At 40.1% G+C, this 21,849-nt stretch overlaps 1 protein-coding gene across 5 annotated transcripts in view; it reads left to right on the top strand.

Annotated features, from left to right (window-relative positions):
- Window positions 1–21,849, top strand: part of KIAA1217 (KIAA1217 ortholog) — an 820,709-nt gene that overhangs the window by 174,600 nt on the left and 624,260 nt on the right. For 2 of the 5 annotated variants that reach the window (XM_086334383.1, XM_086334410.1), the window contains exon 2: window positions 1,213–1,300. The exons of 1 other annotated variant lie outside the window; for it this stretch is intronic. The gene's annotated coding sequence lies outside the window, so the exon portion shown is untranslated. Of the gene's footprint in view, window positions 1–1,212; window positions 1,317–21,849 lie in introns of all 5 variants that reach the window. 2 more of the 5 variants (XM_086334368.1, XM_086334382.1) reach the window with 1 other exon arrangement.

The raw sequence follows: 21,849 nt of genomic DNA, 5'->3' as shown, positions 1-21,849 counted from the left end.
ATCTTCTACCCCATCAGATATGCACAACGGTCTTTAAAAATTAGGAAGCTAATTCTCCTTGATAGCTTCTGAATAAATGTTCACTCTCAAAGGCTTTAACATTAGATATAAATTGACACTTGAATATCAAATAGGCTTTAAGAATCTCTCTTCTTGCTTCACTAGCATCATTTTGTCAGATGCCAGATAAACACAGGTGTATAAAAGATTCATGTTGTGATGCAATATTCCTGATAGAGAGGTTTGCAGACACAGTGAAATCTTGATTTGTGGTGACATAAAGGCATCCGGTTTCCACTGTTTCTTGTCAAGCTCCCGCAGAGGCACCATGGCAGCCAGATTGCCGGGGGCACTGGTTCAACTGCATCTACAGAGAGTGCAGAGAAGTTACTGCTAACAAAGATGCGAACCGTCTCAGCAAAGAGGGGCAAGTGCCCTCTGCTTTCTTCCTGGCAGGAAAGCTCTAAAACAAGAAGACTGACTAATGAGACAACTTGGCTCCAAGCAGCGTGAGACACTGAGTCAGATCACAGCAAGAAAAATCCAGACATGATTTATATTGAACTGACATACTCTTCACATTCAGCTCTTTGCGGGGGGAGGCACACTTACGTGCCAGAATGCTTTATCGGTGTCACCAAACTCAGTGGATAGCATCCAGAGGTGGGGTTCCAGGTGCAGCTGGGGTCAGCTCTTCCTTCTTGCTTAAAACGATTGCACTATATTTTCTCTTGATTCACTTATATAATTTTTTTTTTCCAGAGGAGTTTGTTTGCTATGATATAAAAGATTCAGACGTTCATTCAACAAATATTTACATTTGTGTTTGAGGCTCTGTGGCAGAGACTGGGCTTTCTTGAGTCTGTATGCTAAGGGAGAGACAGAATTAATAAACAAATAAGTAAAAGATGTGATGTGCCAGGTTGTGGTAAATGCAGTGAAGTTAAATAAAGCAGAGTTCGGATAGGGCTTGCGGTGTGACAAAACGTGTGATCAGGAAAGCAAAGGAGGTAAGGAGCAAGTTAGGTGCCTGTCTGGGGAAAAGTGATGGGGGAGAGGAGTGGTTAGAGGCTTGAGCAGAGAGCCGAGTATGAAATATACATAAGGAGAATGAGTAAGTCAGTGGGTGAGGGAATTGCAGAATTGGCTGGCGGTTGAAGGATTACAGGTTTGGGGGGAGATAAGCAACATGGTGATGTATGTGTTTTCCAGCCACATTCAGCTGCTTGTGAATTCACCCAAGGTGGAATCTGCCAGGTGAACAAGGTAGAGGAAGGAGCCACAGAGCTGAAGCTACAAGGTCTGCGTGCGGCAGGGTGAGAACACCGCGGGACGGTGGGGTGGTGCTGAATATGAAAAGGTGGCAGAAATCATGGGTTGATGATCTATATGGGGTCGAATATTGCTAAAGACATGGAGCTAGTAGTTCATTATGACATGAAACTATTGTCTCTTTTGATGAAAGATAAGCACATTCATCACAAATCTGATTTCACTTTGAATCTATTTAATTAAGTTTTCAGCTATTAAAGTTCGTTAAACGATGCAAAAAGGACTACAGCTTTGAACATTAGTATGCATTCTTTCACTTACAATTATGAAAGGAATATATTAATGCATAATCTAAAAACAATTAGTGATTGCTAGAATACATCTCAGTAATCTGCCTCTTGTAAAGTAATAAATTGCCAAAGACAAAATTTAACTATCCTGAGAACTTTTAAAATATTTATGCTTCCTTGTAACCCCAATGGTTTGGGGAAATGATGACAAACAACATAAATCTCTCCTCCTATTCTGCAAATCATTTTAATTTGTCTAAATTGTTGAAAAGGGATTTACTGTGGTTAAGAAACACTTTTCAAAAATCTAATTGATGAAAGTACATTATATAAGACTGATGCTTAAAGAATGCTTGACTTTGATAAGATTATGTCCATTACACTTCAGAATTGATCTGTGTGAATGCAAGTTTAGCCACCCTACAGTCTAATCCAGTGATCTTTCCCTCCACTGACTGTAGGGGGCATCTAGGATACCTTGCCCCATGCCCACTTCTGTGGATGTATCATTTTCCTCTCGCATGAGGACCTGGCCTAGTGGGCTCACGTGCAGCTGTCTCCTCTCACTCAGCCTTGCAGCCAGGTCACTTCCCACCATTTCTGTTTTGACAGCCCAGCCTTCTGTTCTGACGTCTGAGTGTAGCCTTCCCTATCCACTAACCAAGATAAAATCACATCCCAGATGTGATGGGCAACATAAACTTGTATGGTTCATACAGGGTGTGTGTGTGCATGTGCTCAGTTGTGCCCGACTCTTTGTGACCCCATGGACTGTAACCTGCCAGGTTCCTCTGTCCATGGGATTCTCCAGGCAAGAACACTGGAGCGGTTGCCACTTCCTTCTCCAGGGGATCTTCCCGACCCAGGGATCAAACTCAAGTCTCTTGCATCTCCTGTACTGGCAGACAGGTGCTTTACCAGCTGAGCCAACAAGGAATCCTATTATTTGGGATAAAATACAGATTCCAATTCTGCAAAATGGAACACCTCTTTCCGTTCTCTTAAAGTCTTATTACTTTCACCAGCTTCAAAGTCAGACAAAAATTTCAAATACATTTAAAATCCACCAAAGCACATACCAAAAATCAAAGTGTTGAGGTTTACCAAATTCCTGGTTAGGATGAGATGACTCGATATTGACTGCTGTTTCTCAATTTGGGAAACTTGTGGTCTCAGTCTTTCCTCACACTCAGTCTCTTGGTCCTTACCAGTGACAGGCATTCAAGGTCAGATTCAAAGTATTCACTGTTGTTCTCACAGTTCTCAAGTCTAGATCCACCAGCCATTGTCTCACCTTTATGTGAGTCTGGAGCCTGAGTGAACCTAGTAAGGTGGCTCTGTGCTGCATGCTAAGTCGCTTTAGTTGTGTCTGACTCTCTGCAACCCTATGGACTATATATAGCCCACCAGGCTCCTCTGTCCATGGGGTTCTCCAGGCAAGAATACTGGTGTGGGTTGCCATGCCTGGCTCCAGGGGATCTTCCCAACTCAGGGATCAAACCCACGTCTCATACATCTCCTGCATTGGCAGGTGGGTTTTTACCACCAGCACCATCTGGAAAGCCCAAGGTGGCTCTGGGTTCACCTATAAATCCAGTCCTGTAGTTGAACTTCTACCTTGAACTATTATCAGATCTTTGACAAAAGTAGTATATTATCTGCACACAGCATATAATGCTATAAGAGTTGGCTGTCTAGAGCTTTTCTATTCGAATCACCTTAGAAGAAAACCATAGCAAGTCCTCTGTTTTCACATATAATGGGTTCCTGAAAATGCCAAATGTAAGTAAATTGAAAACTAGACTTATACATTAAAAGGAATTTCTATTTCTATAGAGATTTAAACAAAATTAAGTCCCTAATCATATTTTTCCTATAATCTTCAATGATATAGTTTTACCATTCAGGAAGTATTCTTAAATTTTCTCTTTCTTCATAATTAAACGTACATTTTCTTAGTTCTAATAAGCATTCAGTTGAGGCTAGAGATTTGCTATTTTCTTAAAGAATCTATATTCCTTATCAGTAGTATCAGAGCTTTCGTTGTCTTCCCTTCATTCCTATAAGATAATCAGGATAAAATGTAATACCATGTTCACATTCTCAAATAAACTTCACTGGGGACTTGCCTAATGGTCCAGGGGTTTAGACTCTGAGCTTCCACTGCAGGGAGCACAGATTTGATCCCTAGTTGGGGAACTTAGGTCCTCAATGCTGGGCAGCTTGGCCAAAAGAGTAAAAAAAAAATAAATCAAGTAAACGTCACTAAGCAGATCAAGATAGTAATGTCTCAAATCAGAGTCACTGTACAGCAGAGATTGCCATTAGGCAATGTTTCAGGAGGCTTATCCATCCATAGACATCAAAGTATGGTTGTTTAGATGACCTATGATATGTAGTCCATAGTTCCATGAAAACCAGACATATCATGGCCAAAGAGGAGCTACTTACTACATTCGCAAAGCAGGTGCCATGAAAGGGGAAGAAGAAAGCATTGAAGGGGAGCTAGGACACATTGGCTGATGGGCGTGGAGAAAGAGGGTGCAGGGTGCCCCAAATTCACCTTGCCTGTCCATTGAATGGTGGTTAGGAATCATCATTCAATGCTCCCTTGCATTTGATGTATGTTCTATTTTGTTTTGCATGGAATAGCATCTGGGAATAATTTATTCTCATCTTACTGATTTTCCTTGATTGATTGATTTGTGATTGGGAAAACAACTGTCACCTTCATTAAAAAGAAACAAAACCTGAACTTAAGTCTGTGTTCCCCACTGAAGGCAGCAAATGATTTCACTGGGAGGTACTCCCAACAGTGATTCTTATGTTAAGTATTAAGGACTGGAATGTCTTCTAATTCACTTTGGGTTTAAATGTGTTTATAAATTCTTTCTTTGTGAGGCCTTGTATAGACTGGAAAATACATGTGTGATTCCTCATGAAAGTAGGTTAAGAATGAAAAACTGTAGCTAATGCCACAATTAATGGATTAATTAGAAAATAATTCAGGAGGCTTGGGCAGAGATAATGAGACTGAGTGACTTTAAATTGTGGTGGAAGAGTTTTCACTTTTACAGTGGACTCTGCCAGAGGGATAAGCCATCTGACACTTGAACCTAGAGTGTTTTAGTTAGAGTAATACCTGCTTTCAGCTCATGCTCCATTTTTCAGAAAACAAATCAAAGGATCAAAAAGGGAAGACATATCCCTTGAGGTATTATGGTCGCTGCAGTCAGCCAACCAAGGCCTTCCCTGGTGGTCCAGTAAGACCACAGTAAGACACAGTAAGACCCTGTGTTTCCAGTGCAGGGAGCCTGGGCTCAACCCCTGGTCAGGGAGCTAAATCCCGCACGCCGCCGACTCAGTTCACATGCTGAGACTGAAGATCCTGTGTGCCACAGTGAAGACCGAAGATCCCGAGTGCTGCAACCAAGACCTGGCGCAGTCAAATAAGTAAATATATTTTTAAAGAGCCATCCAGTTAATATTATGCTTATTGAAATCCTAATTTCTTGAGCTGAGTGAAATTGTGATGAAACAGTGGCTAGATCTAGCCAATACCTTAACTTACTCTTGACTTTAAGCAAATAATCTATAGGAAAGGCTTGAACCTAGGCAATATTTCAGATCCTAGTTTTCAAAATTTAAATTGTGAAGAATAAAAAGTAGTATGTAAACAAGATATTTTTGCTTTAGAAATAAAATTTAATTTAAAAACATAGTATTATTTTTTAAATTTTATTATACCTGAGTGTTGGTTGCTGATATATATATATATATCAGTATGCTTTTCTTACTCATCGTTGATTACAAGCATGAACGTGAACTCAGTTGTGTCTGACTGTTTGTGACCCCATGGACTGTAGCCTGCCAGGCTCCTCTGTCCATGGAATTCTCCAGGCAAGATTACTGGAGTGTGTTGCCATTCCCTTCAACAGGCATACCTCACACTTTGCTTTATTGCACTTTGCACATACTGCATTTTTTTTACAAATTGAAGATTTGTGGCAATCCTACATCCGGCAAGCCCATCAGGACCATTTTCCAACAGCATTTTCTCACTTCCTGTCTTTTGTGTCCCATTTTAGTAATTCTCAAAATATTTCAAACTTTTTCATTATTATTACATTTGTTATGGTGATCTGTCATCAGTGATCTTTGATGTTACTATTATGAAAAACATTACTACTCACTGAAAGCTCAGATGATGACTAGGATTCTTTAGCAATAAAGTATTTTAAAATTAAGGTATGTACATTATTTTTTTAGACCTAATCACACACTTAATAGTATAGTGTAAACATAGCTTTTATGTGCAAAAATTCATGTGACCAGCTTCCTTTGTTAGTATTTATTTCTATTTTATTTATTTGGCTGTGCTGCATCTTAGTTGTGGCATGTGAACTCTTAGTTGCAGCATGAGAGATCTAGTCCCTGACCAGGGGTTGAACCCAGGCCCCTTGCATTAGGAGCACAGATTCTTAGACACTGGACCACCAAGGAAGTCCTGAGACCAGCTTTATTGTGATATGTGCTTTATTGCCGTGGCTTACAATGTCTTCGAAGGTATGCTGTAAGCTGAAAGTGTGCTCTGTGGATGCCCAGAGACACCTGAGCCCTAGAAACATGCCAACAACAGAAAAGGGAGCTTTGCTGTCGGTCTGGTGACCTCCCTCTTTTCCCTTCTTGGAGCTGCAAGCAGGCAAGCCGTAGCTTGAACTCTCGTCATCTTTGACACCAATTTAGCCTGGTAATACGCTGTCAGTGCAATAGTCTCAGAGACAAATGATTTTTCAAGGTGGTGAGGCCTCTTTTTCACCAGTTCAGTTCAGTTCAGTCGCTCAGTCATGTCCGACTCTGCGACCCCATGAATCGCAGCACGCCAGGCCTCCTTGTCCATCACCAACACCTGGAGTTCACTCAAAACTCACATCCATCGAGTCGGTGATGCCATCCAGACATCTCATCCTCTGTAGTCCCCTTTTCCTCCTGGCCCCAATCCCTCCCAGCATCAGGGTCTTTTCCAATGAGTCAACTCTTTGCATGAGGTGGCCAAAGTATTGGAGTTTCAGCTTCAGCATCAGTCCTTCCAATGAACACCCAGGACTGATCTCCTTTAGGATGGACTGGTTGGATCTCCTTGCAGTCCAAGGGACTCTCAAGTAGCCAGACTGTAATCCAGGGGAAAGTGAAATTCAGTCACTGTAATACATAATCTCTTGCTTTTCCAGTTGCCTCTCTTATTATCCTACCACAGGCACTGAAACATGGTGGAATTAGAGGAATTATTCCAGCAGATTGGCCCTTGGCTGCAGCCTTCAGGATTGTTCCAAGGAACTCATGTGTCGCATCCTGTTCTTGGGATGCAGGTCTGGCACCTGCTGGCTTCCCCAGGATGCTAATGATTGTAGGGCTCTACAGTCACTAATTCCCTGGTGGCTCAGCCGTAAAGTGTCTACCTGCAATTCAGAAGATGCGGGAGATCCCAGTGCAATCCCTGGGTCAGGAAGATCTGCTGGAGGAAGGCATGGCAATCCACTCCAGTATTCTTGCCTGGAGAATCCCATGGACAGAGGAGCCTGGTGGATCGCAAAGAGTCGGGCACGACTGAAGCAACTGAGCACACATGCACAGCTCCTGGCAGATCAACTGGAAACAGCACTGTTTGGGATGGGCCACGTGTGCCACCTGTCCCTCTCTTCTCTGTCTCTTGTCACTCCACGCTGTCCTCTCCTGGCTGCTTAAATGGCTGCATTGGAAAGAAGCATTTCCACTTCTTCCAGCCAAAAAAACTGGATGTTGTTTGAGTTTTATACTTCACGGTGCATTATTACAAAGTACCTAAGCTGAAATCTCCAGATGGGAATAGTGATGGAGAATATTTTTAAACTTTAAAAAATATATATTTATTTGATTTTGGGTGTGCTGGTCTTCATTGCTGCATTCAGACTTTTCTGTAGTTGTGGCAAGCCGGGGCTCCTCCCTAATTTCTGTGTGCAGGCTTCTCATTGTGGCGGCTTCTCTTGTTGCAGAGCCTAGGTACTAGGATGAGTGGGCTTCGGTAGTGGTGGCGTGTGGGCTTGGTTACCCTGTGTCACGTGGGATCTTCTTGGATCAGGGATCAAACCAGGGTCCCCCTGCAATGCAAGGCAGACTCCTAACCATTGGACCACCAGGGAAGTCCGATGGAGAGTAGATTTGAAGATGAGGGACTTCACCAAGGGCGAGTTGCATTGGAAACAATATAGGGGACAAATTTGGAATGATAAATGCATCTCTCAAATTTCTCAGCTCTTTTACAGACTTGACCTCCACATATTCAAGAAGAATGGCTTGTTGATCTTTGTATCTTCAGCACATAGTCCTGTGTTTGGCACTTAGGAGGTACTTGGTAAACATTTGATGCACTGAACAAAACACAGGCACACAGTTGAGCCAGGGATGGTGATCAGTTAGTGACTGAGTACATTTGATGAAGGTGCAGCAGGAAAAGGAGGGACATGGATTTTTCTTCTTACCTTTGGTTGCATACCCAAATCTCTCTCCTCTGTACCCCTGTTTGAAGCTGTGTGCTTATATAAGTCATTTGTGCAATCAGCTCTAATTGGAGCTGCTTTCAAGTCACTGAAATACTAACAATTGTAGTATCCACAAGCAGTGTATTATTTGTGGAATTTGGGTGCCCAGACAAGACAGTTATTCCCCATAGTCTCTTCAACAAATGTGGAGCGTTTTCCTGCTATTTGAAATGTAATGTGTGTTTCTGATTCCACTCTGATTATGATAGTGTTGATCGTGCCTTTAGTGGTGAGGGTGGCTGCAGGGTCTGAACTTGTTACTAGATAAATCATTATCCTGAGGTTGGCCTCTGTTATCATCTACCTAACCTTTACAAAGAGTGGAAAAAAAAAAAAAAAAAAAGAAAATCTGATGCTCCAGTAGTAAGCTTCTCTGATTTCCAGCAGCCCTGAGTACCAAGGATCACTCTTATTGCTAACTTTGCGGATGTCAACATGGATGTCTTCCTATTTCGATCAGAAAACAAGGTTTTCCTAAAACACATTTCTTTGAAAATCTGATGTCTTGTTCATACATTCAAAAGGACTGGCACCAGTGGACGTGTGGTCCCACCAGTCAGTTGCTTTTTCCTCAAAGCCCTTTCTAAACACACAGCTCTGTGTTGAGCCTGCCTCAGGAGAGCGATTGTGGAAGCAGCCAAATCAGTCAGAGGGCCAACATGCGCGTGCAGTTCAGAGATTCAGAATGAGAAATCTGCTGGGCTTTGGTCAATTCATTTGTAACACTTTCACTAGGGGGCAGCAGTGAGCAGCCTTGTGTGTCCTTAGGTTGAAGCTATCAATCACCGAGAGCCAAGCAACTGATTTAAACCAAGGAGAGCTGAATGAACAGTAGAGACACAAAGTTTAGATTCAGTTTCGTTTTCTGTATTCATTTCTGAAAAGACAGGCCTTTTGTTGCTAATGTAACTTCTTTGAGGTTAGGTGGTTAGGATCTTTATTATAGTTTAAATTTTTTCTTTTTCCCCCAAAATGTGATTTAATAATAGATTGCTAATGCTAAGAGTTAACCTTTTTAACTTTAAAAAAAATTTTAAAGGAATAACTGAAATGTTACAAATTTTGAATTTTGGACTCAAATTCCTCAACTGGTGTACCATCAGAGAAGACATTTCCCCATGTCTTATCTTGTAAATTTACTAAATTTGAAGCCCTTCCTAATTTCACCTTTATAGTTAAGATACTTTGGGCTATATTTATTTACTAGAGAAATAGACTGAGACAGGAATTCTAGATTTTAGATTTGGTATTGCCATTGTCTTACTTTCTTATCCTGTGGATATCATTTAAACCCTTTTAGTCTATTTCCCCAGTTGTAAAAAATAAAAGGGTAAAAATAACTTATACCATTATTTGATAAACATATCTAGTAAACTATGTCAGAGTATTTCCAAAAAATGTAAAGTGTTATGTAAGTGCTTCTGTGTAGACAAGATATGGATGCAGAAAATAGACTGTATATTTGCTAGGGGGTTTTATTCATTTTTAATCTCAAAATCAGATTCCTTTGAAATTTTTCCATTAGTGATGGTCTTAGAGTTGTTTAAAAAAAAAAAAAGTAAAGAAAGAAACAGCTATAGGCAACCATTAGGATGAGTTAGAATCAGTGTCTGAAGAATGTGAATCTTTTCACGTCTGTCCTGAGGGATCAATATCTAGAGTCACACAAGAGGAACAAAATTATATCTGTGAATACAAGCCAGTCCTGAAATCAGGCTGTAAAAGTACTCATTTTTAGTTATCTTTTTATATCATATTTTCTCAGCTTCTTTTAAATAAAAATCTACCTTATTGGGTTTCTATGAAGATCCAGATGTGACTGGCCTCTAACATCCTGAAATAGGGACTTCCCTGGTGATCCAGTGGTTAAGACTCCATGATGTCAATGCAGGGGATGGGAGTTCAGTTGCTGGTCGGGGAGCTAAGATCCCACATGCTGGGCAGCATGACCAGAAGATTAAAAAAGGAAAAAAGAACCTAAAATATGAAAATAAGTGAGAAATTTTTCCTATGACTTGGATTCCCTTGATTTTGGGGAAACCCAAAGTAAACGGTGTCTGGTGAACATCTCTTATCTGTCTCCCTTGTGAAGTGGTTCTCTTTGAAATGTCATGTAAGTTACAGTAATTCTAAAATTTTGGTGCCCTTTTTAAGGATTTCTTCATAGGCAAGATTGTTCTCCGTAATAGAGAAATATTTGCAGTATCTCTTTGCCAGAATTTTACATCTGCAAAACAGAATACAATAACATTTGAAGCTGCTTTTGTGTAGCTTTCCAGACATTTCCACCTCTGACATAAAATGTCCAAGACATGTTCAGGAAACAGGTTACTAAACATCTGTTACTTGTTTTACCAGGCTCCCAACTTTGGGCGTTAAACCTGGGGACCAAATTGCAGAACTTTACTGCTAATGTGACCTCATTCAGTAACCATCATAGAAGCATACCAAGATTGAAGGTAGAGAGACATTTGCCTGCCCTGCTTCCCTGCCCTCCAACCCCCAGGCCCTCCCTGCTCTAATTCATTGTCTCCGGCCACCCCCCACAAGCTATTTCTAGGCTGAAATAAGTGGGATATTGAATAGATAGTTATACATGTGATTATGCATATGAAATCATCTGTATGAATTATGGACAGTGGTTTACAGTTTGGAGCTATTGTGTCTAAAGCTACTCTGAATTTTCAGCAGAAGCTATGGTGTTGACATATATTTTAAATCTCTTTCTTGAATTCTCTTGTTGACAGAGTACGTGCATATATAACTGTATAGGAAATTACTGAATTATTTCTAAGTGATGGGACCATTTTATACTCTCTCCTGTAACGTGTGAGAGTTCAGCTGTTCTACGTTCTTGTCGATACTTGGTACTGTCAGGCTTTTTGATTATAGACATTCTAATGAGTGTGTAATTCGTATGTAATTGTGGCTTTTACCTTGCACTTCCTGATGACTAAAGTTGATGAGCACCTTTCATGGGTCGTTTCCCATTTACATACCTTCTTTTGTGCAATGTCTGTTATCTTTTTCCATTTACCAGATTGTCTTCAAGAGTTTATACCAGATTGATATTACTTTTTTCATTAAATGTTTGACAGAATCCATCAAGGAAGTTATCTGGGCATAAAGTTTTCTTTGTGAAAGTTTTTTGATTATGGATTCACATTCTTCAATAGATAAGGAGTCATTCAGATTTTTTTGTTTCCTCTTGAGGTAATATTTTGGTAATTATGATATCAGTAATTTATGTTTTTTCTCATTTTTCCATAATTAGTCTTGCTAAGACTTTATCATTTTTTATAATCTTTTCAAAGATGAAATGTTTGTCAATATTCTATTTTCTTTGTGTTGATCTGTGCTCTTGTATTTATTATTTTTTTTCTTTCTATTCACTTTGGGATTAATTTGATTTTCCTTACCTAAATTCTTAAGGTTGACATGTAGATAAGAGATTTTAAATCTTTCTCTTTTTAAAGTTTTGTCAGAGTTATAAACTTTTCTCTGAGCATTATACTGGCATCACGGACTCGATGGGCATGGGTTTGGGTGGACTCCGGGAGTTGGTGATGGACAGGAAGGACTGGTGTGCTGCGATCCATGCGGTCACAGTCAGACAGGACTGAGCGACTGAACTGAACTGAACTGAACTATAGCATTATACCTATCTTTTGCATATTCTGATATGTTGTGTTTTATTATCATTAATTTTGAAAGGTTTTCTGATTTATATTTAACTCCTTTAATATGTAGATTATTTTAAATTGTATTGTTTAATTTTCAAACATTTGAGAATTTAAAAATATCATGGTGTTACTGATATCTAATGTAACTCTTTTATAATCAGAACATACATTTTGTCAGTTTCCAAATTATTGCAGTTTATTGAACTTATTTTATGGTTCAGCATTATGGCTATATCTTGATGTTCTCCTGCTATCAACAAATATGTATAATACAATTGAATAAAATAATCTTTCAGTTTGGTGAAGCCGATGGGTAGAATTTTTCAGATCTTCTATATCCTTACGGATTTATTGCCTACTTAATCTATTTCCTGATATAGCAGTAATAACAAATAAAACCCAGCTTTGTTTGCTAATTCCAACATACAGATGGCCTCAGGATCTGTTTGTATTAACTATTTTTTCTCTTGACAACATTTTTGTTTCTTCACATGTACAGTAATGTCTGACTGATATTGGAAATTATAGATGATATGTTGTAGAAACTAGATTCTGTTTTCTTTCTCTAAAATATATTGATGTTTGGTTTCTAAATGAGCATATGAAATATGTATTAAGCCTTTCTACACTTTGTTAGATTGGATATGTGGAAGGTCCAAGGTGTTTCCTAAGCTGTTCAAATAGATCTGTCTCCCCTGTGGATCTTGATGAGATACAGTTTTACAGGTGATGAAGACAGGTGTGATGGAAGTCTTGCTGCAAGTTCTGGTCCTTTCTCCTAAGACATACCCTTCTGGTGTTTCAGTAGTGTCAGTGTTGTATACTGCGATGTTACCATGGTTTCTCTTGTCTGATGGAGCCAGAAATCCAAAATTAGCCAGCACTGCTTGATCTCAGTATCTCTGGTGCTCGGCCTGGTAACAGCAGCTTTCTGGTAAGCCTTATGTATTACTTTGTGCATACACAGCCCAACCCTGAGCAAAGGATTTGTGGGGAAAACACACTTAGACTTCCGGGTCTGTTTCTCCCACACCTTGGCAGCTGTCTACCTCGAGGACTCAGCCACTCAGGTCTCAGCAGTTTTAACCATCTCATACTCTGATCTTTGCTTCCTTGGACAGCAGAGCAGCTGTACTTTGCTTGGGCTCCAACCCTTCATGTGAGTCAGAAAATTATCTTCAGACAGAGTTCCACAGTATTTATGCTGCTCACCTCATGGATCCCTCTTCTCTCAGAGATTGCTTTCTTGTACTTCTGTCATCCATTGTTTAGAAATGATTGCCTTATATATTTTGGCTGGTTGTCTGTGGAAGAAGACCTGGTCCTGATGATGTTAGAAGTTGAGGTCCCTAAATTCCTTCTAGAGAGATTTGTCTGTTTTTCTCCTTACCCTCCAAGTGTTAATTTTCCCTCATTCATTACAATTTCAGATATTTTCTTAATTCTAAGAACTACTTATATTTTTAATTAAAAAATTAGTTTGTTTCTGGATTCTTATGTGCTTGATTTTAAAAATGAAAACCACAGGAATATACATATAAATGGAAAATAAATGCCATTCATTTCAACAAACTCTCAATCAAAACATAAAGAAAAGACATTATTCAAGGTTTTAATGTCTGTTCAATTTGAAAATCCCTTTTTAAATATTGCTTGTCAGGTAGTAATATATGTGGAGGTTTCTTTTATGAGAACATGGGTAACTTTTAAGCAAACAGTACTTTTTATGAGATTTTCCCTTTAGTCTGGTTTCTTCTAACTAATGGAAATAAAATTATCATTACAGTAAGCTGGAAGGCTGTTTCCAGTCCCCAGAGGCATGCTTCAGAAGCCTTGTTGAGTTTTATACATTTGGTATAGCCAAGTGAGTCATCTGTAATATGTTCAGTGTCTGCTGGCCTGGGGACTGAGAGTCTGCCGACGAACCTTGGCCTCTAGTTAACAGAAATCAGCCCTTGAATTCAGAGTTATTAATGACACACATTAAGCATCAGTTTCCATTTCCTTCAGGGAAGAGAAATCTCCTGGACAATTTGGACAGTGTACCTCATTTATTGTGTTAAATGTCTTTTTAATAATGATGGCTTACTTGTTCATTTTATTCAAGGTTCACAAGTTTGAGAGAGTCATATGTTCTATGTTATAAAGAAAAGAAAAGATACCACAGTTAAGAATTTTGATAGAACTTGGGTGAAAAATATACGCACAATTTAAGTCATGCCGTCATCAACTAACCAGAATTTGATGGTAAAAGAAATAGGTCTATAATTCCTCCTGTCTGATTTATGCTATAGAAAACACAGCTTGGCATTAAAGTCTCTTTTATTTTTTTATTTTATTTTTTAACTTTACAATATTGTATTGGTTTTGCCATATATCAACATGAATCTGCCACAGGTATACATGTGTTCCCCATCCTGAACCCTCCTCCCTCCTCCCTCCCCGTACCATCCCTCTGGGTCGTCCCAGTGCACCAGCCCCAAGCATCCAGAATTGTGCATCAAACCTGGACTGGCGACTCATTTCATATATGATATTATGCATGTTTCAATGCCATTCTCCCAAATCATCCCACCCTCTCCCTCTCCCACAGAGTCCAAAAGACTGTTCTATACACCAGTGTCTCTTTTGCTGTCTCGTACACAGGGTTATTGTTACCATTTTTCTAAATTCCATATATATGCGTTAGTACACTGTATTGGTGTTTTTGTTTCGTTTCTGGCTTACTTCACTCTGTATAAAAGGCTCTTTTAAAAGCAGAACAATGATCAAAGGCAAATAGTTCCATATTTCCTTACTCTATTTGTAGGATCATTTTTGTTCATTTTCCCATTTATTTTTCTTTGTTTTCGTTAATTCTGTCATCATCATCATGCCATCCAATTTATATTAGATGCATCTTTAGATTTTATTTCAACAAGTGAAAAAACTCTTCACAAAGAATTGTCACTCTTTCAATAACACTCACACTCCACATACTGCAAGGAGTTCTTGCTGTACATTTCTATCCACTTCTTTCTCTCACCCCAGTCTCACCCCAAGGAAGTTCAGTTTAGTTCTGTTCAGTTGCTCTGTTGTGTCCAACTCTTTGCGACCCCATGGACTGCAGCACGCCAGGCTTCCCTGTCCATCACCAACTCTTGGAGCTTGCTCAAACTCATGTCCATTGAGTCAGGGATGCCATCCAACCATCTCATCCTCTGTTGTTTCCTTCTACTCCTACCTTCAATCTTTGCCAGCATCAGGGTCTTTTCAAGTGGGTCAGTTCTTCCCATCAGGTGGCCAAAGTATTGGAGTTTCAGCTTCAGCATCAGTCCTTCCAATGAATATTCAGGACTGATTTCCTTTAGGATTGACTGGTTTTATCTCCTTGCAGGCCAAGGGACTCTCAGGAGTATTCTCCAACACCGCAGTTCAAAAGCATCAATTCTTCAGTGCTCAGCTTTCTTTATACTCCAACTCTCACATTCATACATGACTACTAAAAAAGTTCCATCCCTCTACTAACTTTGTTTGTAGTGATGCTTCCTAAGGTCCACTTGATTTCGCATTCCAGGATGTCTGGCTCTAGGTGAGTGATCGTACCATTGTGGCTTTCTGGGTCATGAAGCTCTTTTTTGTATAGTTCTTCTGTGTATTCTAGCCACCTCTTCTTAATATCTTCTGTTTCTGTTAGGTCCATACCATTTCTGCCCTTTATTGTGCCCATCTTGGCATGAAATGTTCCCTTTGTATCTCTAATTTTCTTGAACAGATCTCTAGTCATTTCCATTCTATTGTTTTCCTATATTTCTTTGCATTGATCACTGAGGAAGGCTTACTTATCTCTCCTTGCTATTCTTTGGAACTCTGTACTCAAATGGGTATATCTTTCCTTTTCTCCTTTGCCTTTCTCTTCTCTTCTTTTCTCAGCTATTTGTAAAGCCTCATCAGACAATCATTTTGCCTTTTTGCATTTCTTCTTGGGGATGATCTTGATCACTGCCTCTGTACAATGTCATGAACCTCCATCCATAGTTCTTTGGGCACTCTGTATCAGAATCTGTCACTTCCACTGATTTAGGTCATACCTGAGTGGTCTAGTGGTTTTCCCTACTTTCTTCAATTAAAGTCTGATTTTTGCAATAAGCAGTTCATGATCTGAGCCACAGTCATCTCCCAGTTTTGTTTTTGATGACTGTATAGAGCTTCTCCATCTTCGGCTGCAAAGACTATAATCAATCTGATTTCTGTATTAATGATCTGGTGATGTTCATGTGTAGAGTCTTCTCTTGTGCAGTTGGAAGAGGGTGCTTGCTATGACCAGTGCATTCTCTTGGCAAAATTCTATTAGCCTTTGCCCTGCTTCATATTTTAGTCCAAGGTCAAATATGCCTGTTACTCCAGGTATCTCTTGACTTCCTACTTTTGCATTTCAGTCCCCTATGATGAAAAGGACATCTTTGTTGGGTGTTAGTTCTAGAAGGTCTTGTAGATCTTCATAGAACTGTTCAATTTCAGCTTCTTCAGCATTACTGGTTGAGGCATAGACTTGGATTACTGTGGTATTGAATGGTTCGCTTTGGAATTGAACAGATATCATTCTGTCATTTTTAAGATTGCACCCAAGTACTGCATTTCAGACTCTGTTGACTGTGAGGGCTACTCCATTTCTTCTAAGGGATTCTTGCCCACAGTAATAGATATAATGGTCATTTGAATTAAATTCACCTATTCCAGTCCATTCCTAAAATGTCGGTGTTCACTCTTGTCATCTCCTGTTTGACCACTTCTAATTTTCCTTGATTCATGGACCCAGTATTCCAGGTTCCTATGCAATACTGCTCTTTATAACATCAGACTTTACTTCCATCACCAGTCACATCCACAACTGGGCACTGTTTTCACTTTGACTCTGCCTCTTCATTCTTTCTGGAGTTATTTCTCTACTCTTCTTCAGTAGCATATTGGGCACCTACTCACCTGAGGAGTTCGTCTTTCAGTGTCCTGTCCTTTTGCCTTTTCATACTGTTCATGGGGTTCTGAAGGCAAGAATACTGAAGTGGTTTGCCATTCCCTTCTCCAGTGGGCCATGTTTTGTCAGAACTCTCCACCCATCCAACTTGGGTGGCCCTACATGGCATGGCTCATAGTTTCATTGAGTTAGACAAGGTTGTAGTCCATGTGATCAGTTTGATTAGCTTTCTGTGATTGTGGTTTTCATTCTGTCAGCCCTCTGAAGGATAAGGACAAGAGGCTTACGGAAGCTTCCTGATGGGAGAGACTGACTGTAGGGGAATCTGGGTCTTGTTCTGATGAGTGGGCCCATGCTCAGTAAATCTTTAATTCAGTTTTCCGTTGATGGGTGGGGCTCCATTCCCTCCTGTTGTTTGACCTAAGACAAAACTACGGTGGAGGTAATGAGGATGATGGCAACCTCCTTCCAAAGGTCCCGTGCACGCAGGGTCGCACTCAGTGCCCCTGACCCTGCAGCAGGCCGCTGCTGACCCACACCTCCACCGGAGACTCCTGGACACTCACAGGCAAGTCTGGCCCAGTCTCTTGTGGGGTCACTGCTCCTATTTCCTGGGTCCTGGTGCTCACAAGGTTTTGTTTATGCCTTCAGGAGTCTGTTTCCCCAGTCCTGTGTAAGTTCTGTAATCAAATCCCACTTGCCTCCAAAGTCAAATTCTCTGGGAGTTCTCAGAGCACCATAGAGCTGCCGAGCAGATGACCCCAAGGAAGCCATCATCTAATTATAATGTCTGTGGATAGAGATCTTTGCTTAGATAAATCATGTCTTATTTCATTTTAACTTCTTGAAATCTCTGGCCAATCATATAGTTGGATAATGTGTGATGATCAGGCCTTATTAAAAATAATTTTTATTAAAAAATTATTTATTTGGCTGCCCCAGGTCTTAGTTGCAGCACATGGGATCTTCAACCTTCATTTCAACACATGGGATCTTTAGTTGCAGCATGCAAACTCTTAGTGGCAGCATGTGGGATCTGGTTCCCTGACTGGGGATTGAGCCTGGGCCTCTGCATTGGGAGCACAGAGTCCCAGCCACTGGACTGAAAAATAATTTTAAAAAGAAACTCATGTTTCAGAAGGTTCTTTTAGGAGCAGTATCCCAAGGATTGTGTTAATCTCTTGCAGAAAGTCTTGAATGCCATAATCTGGATGACCCTTGCTTTCTCTGCAAAAACATCCTTAAACTTGAGATATTTTCCATTATTAGTTATATTTTTGAATTCTTGATGTTTCCTGTTACCTGGATTTTTTGACAAGGTTGAATCAAGTGAAAATAGACTCCATTCATTGAACCTTTGATTGAGGGTGGGTGGTGATTCATACATTCTAAAGGTTAGAAACTCTTAGGACACTTAGGACTTTGCCTCTTTGAGGTGTTGGCTGGCCTCTCTCCATTTCAATGGAAACAGTTGTGGTCAGTCTAATACTATAAAGAGACATTCCTACATTTCCTTAGTAACATTTTTGGACGTGGGGATAAGTGGTGAATTTTTGGAAGGCAGGAATATAAATCTCCCTCGATGTTCATGTGGTTAAACTTGTACATCAGAATTAGTTTTAATCACCTCATAGGTAGAAATAAAGTTTTGATGTAAGCAGTGCTACATATAGACAGATACCATAGATTGAAAATGACCTTGTAAGCTCACCAAATCTGACATGTGATCTTGGGGTCCTCATCAACTTCTTTATTCTCATTTTATTTATAAATCAAAATAGTTGTTTTTTTTTTTCTTTTTGCCCCTTCATATGCAATGGTGGCCCAGGTTGTTTGACATGACTGAAGTTTTCTCAGTGGCACCCTCTTGGTTTGGTTTTTCCCTTCACATATTCATTGCCCATCATTCTGCTCTTGGTTTCAGTCTGAACCATCTCCATGCTTTGTGGCACTCACTGATGCAAGAGAAAGAGTGGACTCGGCTTCAGCTGGCGAATTTCTTTGATGGTGGCCAGGGTGGAAGGTGGGAGCTATAAAGACCCACAGATTTGACCAGCTATGGACCCAGGGTGCCTGGGTGGACCACATCCTTCCCATGTTGAAGACATTTCTATTTAGTCCCCCAGGAGATGTGTGAGCCGGGAGGAAAGAAAACTAACTGGAAGCTTGGAACCCATTCATTATCTTCAGTCTTTGCTGAACTCAGGATGATAATAGAATAACAATGTTTAGTTTTACTTGACACAAAGACAGATCATTGCTCCGTGTAAAACTAAAAAGGTCATTCTTTTCTTAAATATACCCCCAAAACTCTTCTACAACCTATAATAAAAATGTGATATCTTAGTCTGACTTGACATGCCATTTTGTTTAATGGTAAATTATTTTTAAATGGTTTTCTTAAAATTTTCTTTCCCAGATCCTCCATTTCCCCTCTTTTGTAAGTAGACTTATATTTTGAGTGAGATTAATAAAGTTTAGAGAGACACTGCCAGAGCATCTGTGATATGACTGGCTTCTCCTATGCCAACACCTAGCTGTTGCTAGGGGAGTATAAGAAAACAGTGGCTACTCACATTTTATTGAACAGACTGTACATAAATTCTGACTCTAACCAGAAAATTGGGTTCTTTATAATACCAGAATGACTTTCTCACCTGGAACTTGGTTCCATATATACTCCATCATGCTGATCTCAGTTCTGACATTCACACTGCAACTGTTTGGCATGGGAAAAAAGAAGTTTATATATTTATTAGATATATACATTATATATGTACAATCATCAGACTGTATCGAAAACCCAGTTTAAGGGTTAGAACGTAACTATCATCATTGAGGACCCCTGCGTATTCTGTCCCATTTCATGGCATCACCTTATTCTCTATTATGCTTTACCATAAATGCTTGTGTCTCTAAGAATTATATGGCAAGTTTGCAGGTATTTGAGATCTATAAAAGTTGAATTATACTCTGTATTCTTCTGCAAATTAAAAATATTTTTTAAAAAAAGTTAGAATGGTAGTAAAATACACTTGACTTTAAATTTAGTATTTGACTCTTTTCAGAGTATACAGATCAACATTATTAAATTTTTATTTTGTCACTAAGTCATCTTCAACTCCTTGCGACCCCATGGACTGCAGCTCACCAGGCCTCCCTGTCCTCCACTGTCTCCTGGCTGCTGCTGCTGCTGCTAAGTCGCTTCAGTTGTGTCCGACTTTGTGCGACCCCATAGACAGCAGCCCACCAGGCTCCCTCGTCCCTGGGATTCTCCAGGCAAGAATACTGGAGTGGGTTGCCATTTCCTTCCCCAGTGCATGAAAGTCAAAAGTGAAAGTGAAGTCGCTCAGTCGTGTCTGACTCTTAGCGACCCCATGGACTGCAGCCTACCAGGGTCCTCCGCCCATGGGATTTTCCAGGCAAGAGTACTGGAGTAGGTTGCCATTGCGTTCTCCGCTATCTCCTGGAGTTTGCAAAAGTTCATGTCCATTAAGTCCGTGAAGTTATCCAACCATCTCATCCTCTACTGCCCTCTTCTCCTTTTGCCTTCAGTCTTTCCCAGCATCAGGGTCTTTTCCAGTGACTCAGTTCTTCCCATCAGGTGGCCAGAGTATTGGAGTTTCAGCTTCAGCATGAGCTTCAGCATGAGCATTTGCCTTTTTGTGTCTGGCTTTTTTCACTTAGCATAATATCCTCAGCGTTCATCCATGCTGTAGCATGTGTTAGAGTTTCCTTCTTTTTGAAGGCTTAATGCAACTTTCTTTGGATCCACTCAACACTAAACTGTGGGCTAAACCATGTTGATATATATAGCTATTGTTTGTTTAATTTTTACTGCAGTACATTATCCATTATATAACCATTCCATAACTTAATTACCCAGTCTGGTTTTTCTGGACTTCTTGTTTCCAGGATTGGTTGGCTTGTTTATTTTAGAACCAGTTCCTCTGGAACAACTTTGCTTGCAGCATCTTGCTTATTTGTATGTACCTGTGCAAGCATTTTTCTAGAGTATAAACCCAGGGAAGTGCTGAGTTATGGAGTACACACATGCTAACTTCACTCATTAAGGCCAAATTGATGTCTAAAATACTTATAAACCAATTTGCATTTCTGAATGAGACTTCTTGCTACTTCATAGCATTGCCAATGCTTGATATGGTCAGAATTTTTAATGTCTACCAATCTAGTGGATATGAAGTGATAGCTCACAGTGGTTTTATTTTGCATTTCCCTAATGGCTAATGAAATTGAAGCACGTTTTTTTATGTGTGACTTGCATATTCAACTTTGGGATCAACAGAGAAGAAATATAAGTCTAGAGAGAAAGAGAGCAGGCATTGTATATCTAAACCTGAACTCTGTAATTGACTAACTCTGGCAGCTTCCCCTGCCCCAGTGTGAACACTGCCCTTAAATCACTTGTTGACTGACTTATGTCCTTCTGATGCTCACAGCATTTGAATGAAAGAAGTCACATAGTCACATAGTCTATGTAGTCTACATAGTCTCATGGTCTCCTGGCAGGCCATGAGAAAGCTCACAGAACCAGAGTCTAACTTGTTTGGCTGAGAGATGCCTGTGAACATTTATGCATGTGCATGTGTGTGTGTGAAACATTCTTTCTTTAAAAAACAAAAGAACAAACAGACACCTTTATTTACTTACTTTTCAATAAGTTGAAATCCTTGAAGGGTATGGATCACATGAATTCTGTTTCCAGTGGTCTGAAAGTGAAAGTGAAAGTCACTCCATCCTACCTGACTCTTTCCAACCCCATGAACTATATAGCCCATGGAATTTTCCAGGCCAGAATACTGGAGTGGGTAGCCTTTCCCTTCTCCAAGGGATCTTTCCAACCCAGGGATCAAACCCAGGTCTCCCACATTGCAGGTGGATTCTTTACCAACTCAGCCACAAGAGAAGTCCAAGAATACTCAAGTGGGTAGCCTATCCCTTCTCCAGAGGATCTTCCCGTCCCAGGAATCGAACCAGGATCTCCTGCGTTGCAGGCAGATTCTTTACCAACTGAACTACCAGGGAAGCCCAATGGGCTCATCAGGACAGTT

The sequence above is a fragment of the Bos grunniens genome, chromosome 13 (genome assembly GCF_055505025.1).
Source record: "Bos grunniens cultivar Pamir isolate PY7600 chromosome 13, Bosgru_T2T1.0, whole genome shotgun sequence".
Classification (NCBI taxonomy): domain Eukaryota; kingdom Metazoa; phylum Chordata; class Mammalia; order Artiodactyla; family Bovidae; genus Bos; species Bos grunniens.
This window is presented reverse-complemented; position numbering and strand designations above follow the sequence as displayed.